The sequence below is a fragment of the Juglans regia genome, chromosome 5 (assembly GCF_001411555.2).
Source record: "Juglans regia cultivar Chandler chromosome 5, Walnut 2.0, whole genome shotgun sequence".
Taxonomy (NCBI): Eukaryota; Viridiplantae; Streptophyta; class Magnoliopsida; order Fagales; family Juglandaceae; genus Juglans; species Juglans regia.
In genome coordinates, this window is record NC_049905.1 from 22,252,274 (window position 1) to 22,260,909 (window position 8,636).

General features: G+C 33.4%; 1 long non-coding RNA gene across 1 annotated transcript; it reads right to left on the reverse strand.

Moving 5' to 3' along the window:
• Positions 1-2,057: 2,057 nt before the first annotated feature.
• On the reverse strand, positions 2,058-4,308 carry LOC108982487. Its single transcript, XR_004801524.1, has 3 exons — positions 2,417-4,308; positions 2,241-2,302; positions 2,058-2,147 (listed from the first exon to the last, which is right to left on the reverse strand). It is a non-coding gene; the product is annotated as an uncharacterized LOC108982487 (long non-coding RNA).
• Between the last annotated feature and the right edge of the window lie 4,328 nt (positions 4,309-8,636).

Here is an 8,636-nt window from a genome sequence, read left to right on the forward strand (position 1 = left end):
AACTGAACATATTCATCTTATCATATCATATCATATACCATGTTTAACCCCCGTGGTAGGGTTGTGCTATCCCCGGTGGCCAAACCAGGCAGTATCATGTGGTGAACTTCCCCTTTTTCAATCTCGGAGCCCCGAGTGTGCACACAGGAAAGAACACGTAAAAAGACCACTTTGTTTCCAAAGTGGGTGCACTCATATCATATCATGGTGGTACCAACCATATCACGTGAACAGTATCATCATATCAGAACCATATTCAGAACAGATAAGTATGCCAAAGTTTTATCATATCCATATCATATCAAAACACGTGCGAAACATATTCATATCATTTCTATTTGATCAAAAACAGATCCATATCATTTCATATCACATGCATAAAAATGTCAATGATATCATATTCGCTCTTTTGTATATTTCAGAAACATGTCAAATATTGCTCATGTCTACACATTTCATGTCAAAAACATTTCTTTTCTCTTTCATATGTATCTCATGAGGGAATGCAAAACATATACTGAGGTTGTTTTTCACTTTTTCTTTTTAAAACAACATGCACATTTTTACAAACCAACCTCAGTTCATTTCTTTTTATGCCAATCTAGCATAGGAACCCCGCTTACCTGGACGACTTAACTTTTCCAAAAATTTCTTCAAAAATGTCGAGTCGACTATAAATCGTCACCTATAAAAATAATCACGTAATTTCTGTAAGTTTCCAATAGATCACATATGTCGATATTTAAGCCTAAGCTTCTTAAATAACCTATTTTAAATTTCTCAAAACTTAAAACCTTCATAATCCCAAAATATATCATTACTTCATAAAATCACCAATATCCACCACAACCCACGTCATACCCAAAACACCAATATTTAAACCCGAACAGCCAACAAATCTCATAGTCTAAACCAATCATACTAACAACTCCATCACCCAATCCAATCAAACCAACCCAAACAACTCCAATCATCAATCCATCCGACCCCCGAACTCCTCGGACTCAGTCCGGCATGTCAAACAAATACAGTGTAATATGTTAGTGTAAAAATACATTTAAATTACGAAAGTTCTTTGGAGAAATACTTACATTGCTATATAATAATTTCCGAAGGATCAAGAAACTGCAAGAAGTGGCGGCTCAGCAACGTAACAGTGTAAAATACACTCTGGCCGTGAGTCTCAAAAACCCACTTTTCAACGGAGACAAACCAAGACCCAAAATTGATAGGGTAGGGCCTAGAGAGGTCGGTGAAGCCAATGGTGGTGGTGGTTTGCCGTGGGTGGCGGCGCAAGGGGTGTTTTAGGCCAAAAATGCACAAATCGGAAATGGACTTGGTGGGGCTTCACCGGTGACGGATCGGAGCCGGGGTTGGATCCATTGGGTAGCTGGGAGGTTGGGGATGAAGTGGTGAAGAGATGGTGGCCGGTGGTGGCGCGACGGCGGCGCGCGAGCACAAAGAACGCCGCGGCTTTGTGGGGTGCGTGCGGGCTACCGGCGGCGAGGTAGGGGCTGGGATTTGGGGGGTGAGGTCGCCGGCCGGTGGGGGAGCTAGTCGGCTGGGCGGTGGCGCACGGCGGCGCGACGGCAGCGGGCTGGGTGAGGAACGGCTGCACGGCGAGAGAGAGAGAGAGAGAGAGAAGAACTCGCGCGCGGGGAGGAAGACCAGGAGGAGAAAAATAAAAGAAAAGAAAAAGAAAAGAAGAAAAGAAAAATAGAGGGAAAAGAAATGAGGTCCAAACCTCACATCTTGGGTCATAAAAATGATTCAACGGAAACGATTTTAAAACTGCAAGTGAAATAAAATAATTCAAACACAATGATTAAATTGAAAATAAATAATTAAACCCAACAATAAGTTAATTTAATTCGAGAAGAAATTTAAACACATAACAATAATTAATTTAAAGAAAGCACTTCAAAAAATAATTTTCGTAAACTAAAAATCATAAAAATAGTCTAATTAAAAATCCAATAATTTTAAAACAAGAGAATAAATTCTGAATCAATAAAAATAATTCATTTATTAAAATACACTAAAATACGGGGTGTTACAATTCACTCGTCCTGAGCCATTGCATTGAACTTCTGAAGCAAGAACGTTTTAGGATCCACCATGCATTAGTTCGGGAGGCCCAACAATACCTAACAGGATAATCAAAGTGTTTTAGTATTACAAAAAGACAACTCAAATGGTAAGGAGTCCAGATTTACATTAAGTTGGGAAAGAAAGCTAACCGATTCTTAGACGAGGAGGATAGTCTCTGCTCCCTTGAAATTGATAGATCGCACTCTTCAACCTAGTTTAGTTATACAAACAGTTAAAAAAGCATACATACAAAAACACCTCGATCATAATCATAACAGCTCATGCATAAGGAATGAAAACTGCTTAAACAACCGACTGTTCTTACTCCTACATATCAAAAACAAACAATCCTGACTGTTCTTTTCTCTACAAACCCACTGTGGCTTCCATGACCTCCTTTGTAATGAAGATGAAGAACCCCGCAAGGCAAGTCCATGTAATCATAAAACTACAAAAATATGAAGATCGGTGACATCAGTATTATCAATTGAACAAATTAAAAAACCTTTAAGAGGTAGCTTCTAATAAGCTGCACTAAAGAAACATTAGGCAATGCCTTTCGTTTTTATCAATAAAATTCTCTACCTATAACAAATAAGGAACATTAGAGTCAATACATAAACCTATATCCCACGTGTGATTCCAAACATAAAGAAAATATCACTAATAATTTATTTTTATTGGCACCGGTGTCCGAGAACAAAGTCTAAACTAGTCCTGGGAGTGCACAGGCCCTGGGCAAGGAGTTTCCCGCAAATGCACATTAGGTAATTCAAGGAGAAGTTCTTTCAGTCCAATGGCACCTATAAATTGTTTGCACCCAAGAGGATCACTAACAAAATTTAGTAGCTGAAAGTTTCTATAAATTCCATTGGGCATAATTCAACTGCTGAACATACAAAAAAAAACTGCTAAAAAGTAGCCAAAAAAATAATTAATACTTGCATATGTCTTGTTAAATAGGCTTGCGTGAATGTAGTAAAGAGAAAAATGGAAGCAATTGGGTATACTGTGGAGGACAGCTCAAACATAGAAAGTACCGTCTACATCACATCAATAGATAGTGGCCCTTGTTATTGGTAAAATACAAGTTTATGGAATAATAACTCCATTTATTATAAAAATAAATCATACATTATTCTGGATCACTTGAGTTAAAAAGAGTACATTAGTTGGATCAAGCAACCAGTAACAAGATGGACATTTTTCATGTTGAAATAATCCAGTACGCATCTGTCATTTACAGATTCACCACTAAGATTCATGTAAGCTTGAGGCTTCAAAGGAAAACATGGATTTTTCACCAACAAAACCTGATAGCGATCACCAATCACATTCTCTGAATTGTACCATCTCTTGCTTCAGTTTGAATCGTGCCTTGAGTCCATGTATTTGACCAACAGAAACAGGTAATTGGAGAAAAAAATATTGCAGACCACTTTCAAAGAAGGTAAGAGGAACAAAGGGAGTATGCCCTGCCCAAAGACAGCTTTGCAATGAACTGTGATCATATAGATCCCTTCAGCGAATGCATCAATTAGCTCAAAACCCCACTTGGTTTGAATCAAATCCACAATGTATTATGTAGCTAAATAATATCTAAAGAAGCTAAAGTTAGGGTATTGAGATGCATAATTTTGTATACTAAATTGTGTCTGGTTCCTTTCTACTCATCTCCAGGGTTGCACAAGCCTACAAAAAGCCATGGTCAGGGAGTGGCAGTGCAAAAGCAACGCCTGCTTAACTTGGATTCAACATCTCCTCTCGTGTCCTCTAGTACCTCCAGGGGATACAAAACCACAAACTCATGCAAAAAGTCCTCTTCTTCACCAAATTCTACTCACCTGTAATGAATTTTCTCCCCAAGAAATAAGCAAATGTATCATGGTATATGAACAACAAACCCCGTGGTACCATCCATGTGCATTCGTAATTCACTTTCACGAAGTAAAGGGACAAGAAAAAGATATAACACCAATTTGCATAATCAAAAAGCTATTCAAACACATACACTGCAAGCATGAATAACCATATGGGTATGGACTATCGAGCATGACTCCCATAGAAATTAATTATAAAAAGAAACAACCGCTGATAAGCTTTTTTATAATAAGTTAAGTTAAATAGCCGCTAATAAACTATAAAATGTGAACATTCAAAAAGTTTTACAAACAAGTAGAGTGCGACCCTTACTTTTTGTTTTTTTTTTTTTTTCAATTTTCTTTTCACCTTTTTTTAATGTATTTAAATATTTTAAAAAAATTTAAAAAAATATCCCAATACACATTTCTTCAATTCTTAAATAAAAAAAAAATAACAAACAGTATATTTGAGCGGTATGTTTGGGGCGGCATAATAGCCTTTTTCAAATTTTAAGGCTTCGTTTGGAATTAAAACTCCTCTCAACTCATCTCGACTCATCATTACAACCTTTTTAATTCTCAACATAAAATATAATAAACAATTTAACTTTTTCAAATCCTAAAATAATAATAAAAAAAAAATAATATTCTAACAATATTTTATTATCTCAACTCAACTCACTTCAACATCCAAACGCAACTAGGTTCGGCCCCTCCCTCAATATATCAAAAATAAAAAATAAAAATTCTTTCTCGCTTTTTCCAATCTTTACACCATTAATCACTCGCTTAAGGGCCCTTTTGGTAACATAATATTTACATACTATTTATTATTATTAACAAATTATTTACTACTTTATTATTATTTTACTATTATTTATAAATTTTTCAAGATTACTTTAACATCCAAACGCAACATATATCTGTCTCTCTCGACCCCTTCTCTCTTCTCTCTTTACGATACCATTTATGACTAAGGGAATGTTTGATAAATATGAAAAATTTTAAAATTCTCAAAAGTTCTCAAAACTTTATTTCCAATCATCATTTAAATACAAAATACTTTTTAATATCAAATTTTTAACTTTTTTTTATTTAATTATTACCTAATAATTACTCAAGCACAAAAATCAATAATATTTTTACAAATTTCAAAACAAAAATAATATTAAAAAATTACATTCAAATAATTTTTTAATTTTATATATTCATTTCCACATACTTCCGTAAAATACTTATTTTAAAATATTTTTTTATTTAATTTTTTATCTTCTTTAGTAAAATCCAAAAAATCTTCTTCAATTAATTCATTTCATTATTATTCACAAGATTTTGAGATGTTTTAAACATCCAAACATGAATTGTCAATATTATGTCGATGTAAAAGACATCGGTTTCACATTTTGTACCACTGCATGGATCACACTTAGGAGTGTAACTGGTACGGTTCGATCCGGTTTTGAACATATATTATAATCGAACTTGTATATACTGGTTTTGATATTTGAATAATCGATACTATACTGGTTACACTCCTAAACCTATACTTTCAATTTTACCAGTTTCAGTCTGATATATTATATAGAGTATATATAAGATAGTATATATATTATAGTATATAATAATATAGTGGTTAACGTCTTATTTTGCATGGTTTTGGGTCAAGTTCTAACGACAAAAGTCTTTAAAAATGGGCTTGCAAAAGATGTTGAAGGGTGCAACTAGGAAAGGGTGGCCTTGGGGCTGGGAAGTCTACAATGCCAAAGTTAGTAAGTATTATTGGAAGTTTTTAAATAAGTAAAGGAGTCTAAGAACATTTTCGTACCTGAAACTTGCTATTTATATTTTTCTAAACTTATAAATAAAACATAAAAAATAATTCAACATTTTCAAATCCCAAAACAAAAATTATATTAAAAAAATTATATTCTAATAATGTTTTAAATTTATAATATTTTTATTTTCTCAAATTTCATAAAACATATTAACTTAAATTATTTTATTATTATAATTTTTATTTCATCTCAATATCTAAACTAGGCTTTAGTGCAATTTTAGCTGCCAAGACCACTCTTCTCCATTTTGTTGTTGTAAGAAAAGATAGATCTAGATTGGTAGATTCTGACGGTAGGTAGTTCAAATGCTGAAGTTAGATGATATGCTGAAAATATTGAGGAAATAAAAGTGATCAAATTGTTTTTAGTTCTTTTAATTATTTATACTCATGGGTGGTTTGGAGAGTGAGACGAGATAAAAATTTATGAATAGTAATAAAATAATTTGTAAATAATAGTGAGACAGTTTGAATTTAATATTTTTTTGAATTTTAGAAAATGAGAAAGAAAATTTTGAATAAAATATATTATAAAATCAAAATATTATTAGAATATAGTTTTATAACATTATTTTTATTTGGAGATTTGAAAAAGTTAAATTATTTTTTATTTTTTGTTTGAAAGTTTGGAAACATTGTAACGATTAGTTTGAAAATGTTTATATTTAAATTATGATTGGGAAGAATATGAGATGATATGAGATGATAATTTTAGAATGAGATATATTTTCTAACAAGCCCTCTTATGTTATCGACAATATGTCATGTTGCATTTAATGCGTGTCACATTGTTGTATGTAATTAATATCAAGCTATTTTCCACACAGTAATCATGATGTTTCAATACTATACAATAATAACGTCACATTAATGCTCGGTTTGGATACAAAAATCATCTCATCTCAGTTTGTACGGAAAACTCACCTCTTATCTAAATTGTAAATATGATATTTCAAAGATGGTTTCAACTTTTTTCATGTAACGACAAAGTGTCATTATTTTGCTCGAGCTACACTCGAGCGAAATCTCGAATGAACAATCTGTGTGATGTTCGCTCGAGTCATATTCGAGCAACTCATCAAGCGAACAATCTATGTGATGTTCACTTGAGCCACAATTGAGCGGACGTTGTCTACGGGCACTGTGAGGGAAGGGCCCATCCCTGGAGGGCCCAGGCCCGAAGAGGCAAAGCCGAAGAACTTCAAGCCCAAAGGCAAAACCTTTCCATAAGCTAAGAGTCCAAGCTGGAGAATCACATGCCGAGCTCGTGACCGCAAACCTATCCAGAAAGGCCTTTTAGCGCCGAGTTTGGATATGCCAATGAGATCGTCTCGGGGCTCGACAGCCTATTGAGTCCTACCGTAGGGCGCCGGGCAAGAGGCCTAGCTGCACGCGGACTGTTGAACATGTTTGATCACAGACTTGTCAGACTTAAGGCATGTAGCAGTCAAATGCATGTGTCAGGAGACCCAGTATGCAACGGCGCCCCCACGTACGAAGGACGTCTCGCCCACGACCTAACACCATCCAGAAAGTAGCAAGACAGGCCTAACACGACTGACACGCTACGATCTCCCTCAGCAGTAGGACCCAGATTAGGTATAAATAACGGGCATTCCTTCTACGAGAGCTCTCTCTCAATTTGTTATTGTTCTTACTATTCTTCATAAATGTTCTTATCACTAGATAATCGTTTATTGACTTTGGCATCGGAGTGATCTCAGACGTCACCGGAACCCTTTCTTCTTGGTTGCAGGTGGCGTGAGGTTGGTTATCGCGGAAGTGCTTAGGCTACGAAACACAACATCAATAGGCACCATTCGATTTTTTAGGTTGGTATTAATTACTATTAGTTATAAATATATTTATAAATTAAAAAAAATCATTATAAACAAAATATGTTTATAAATATATTTTTTAATGAGTCTCGCAATAGATTGCTTATTTACATAAACGAATAAGTTTGTTACACATTTATTTACAAATTAACATTGCTAATTTTAGAAGGTCTATACGTAGATTTATTTTAATAAATGATTGGTCCATAGGTCGTTTTTATAATAATAAAATTATAAAATAAAGTGCTTTTATATGAGACAAACTATAAAATAGATATATAGACAAAACATTTTCTTTGGCCTATGCCGAGTTGTTGAAAACATTATATGATAGAATTTTGCCATAACAAATCTGAGTAATTTTCAATCATCAATGGCATATGGTGTTTGCATAAAGTAAGTTCAAAAGTTGGGCAAAATGATCATTAGTACTTGAAAATAGAAAACAATTTTAAGCACAATATTTTTATAAAAAATATTTTATAAATATATTTTTAATTGTTTAATTATTTTGTAAATAAAAAATATTTTTATTTGATATTTTATAAAATAAAAATAATTTTATAAAAATATTTTCATCTTATAATATTATTACGAAATATATTATAAAAAATGAAATTTGGATAGGTAATTTATAAAGTACTTTTACATATTTATAAATAAAACAAGTTCAAACAAACTCTACACAAAAATTGGTGGGAGCCACATCTATCAAATCTTCAAAAAGTTAAAACCATTTCATCTCACTTTCAAATCGAAATATATAAAATTTTAAAAAATCATCTCATTTCATTTCATATTAACAATCTCACTATTATTCACAAATCATTTCACTATTCAAACGGGGCCTAATTGTGCACTATCTATTTTCTTGTATCTAATGTTGGCCTTATTTCTTGTCGTTTTGCCCTTACGCATCAACTCGTTCAAATAATTGTGTTGTTCACTATCATGCTATTGATTGAGTTGCCTCAAATATTGATCACCTTGATCTTGCTTGGTCTCAACTCG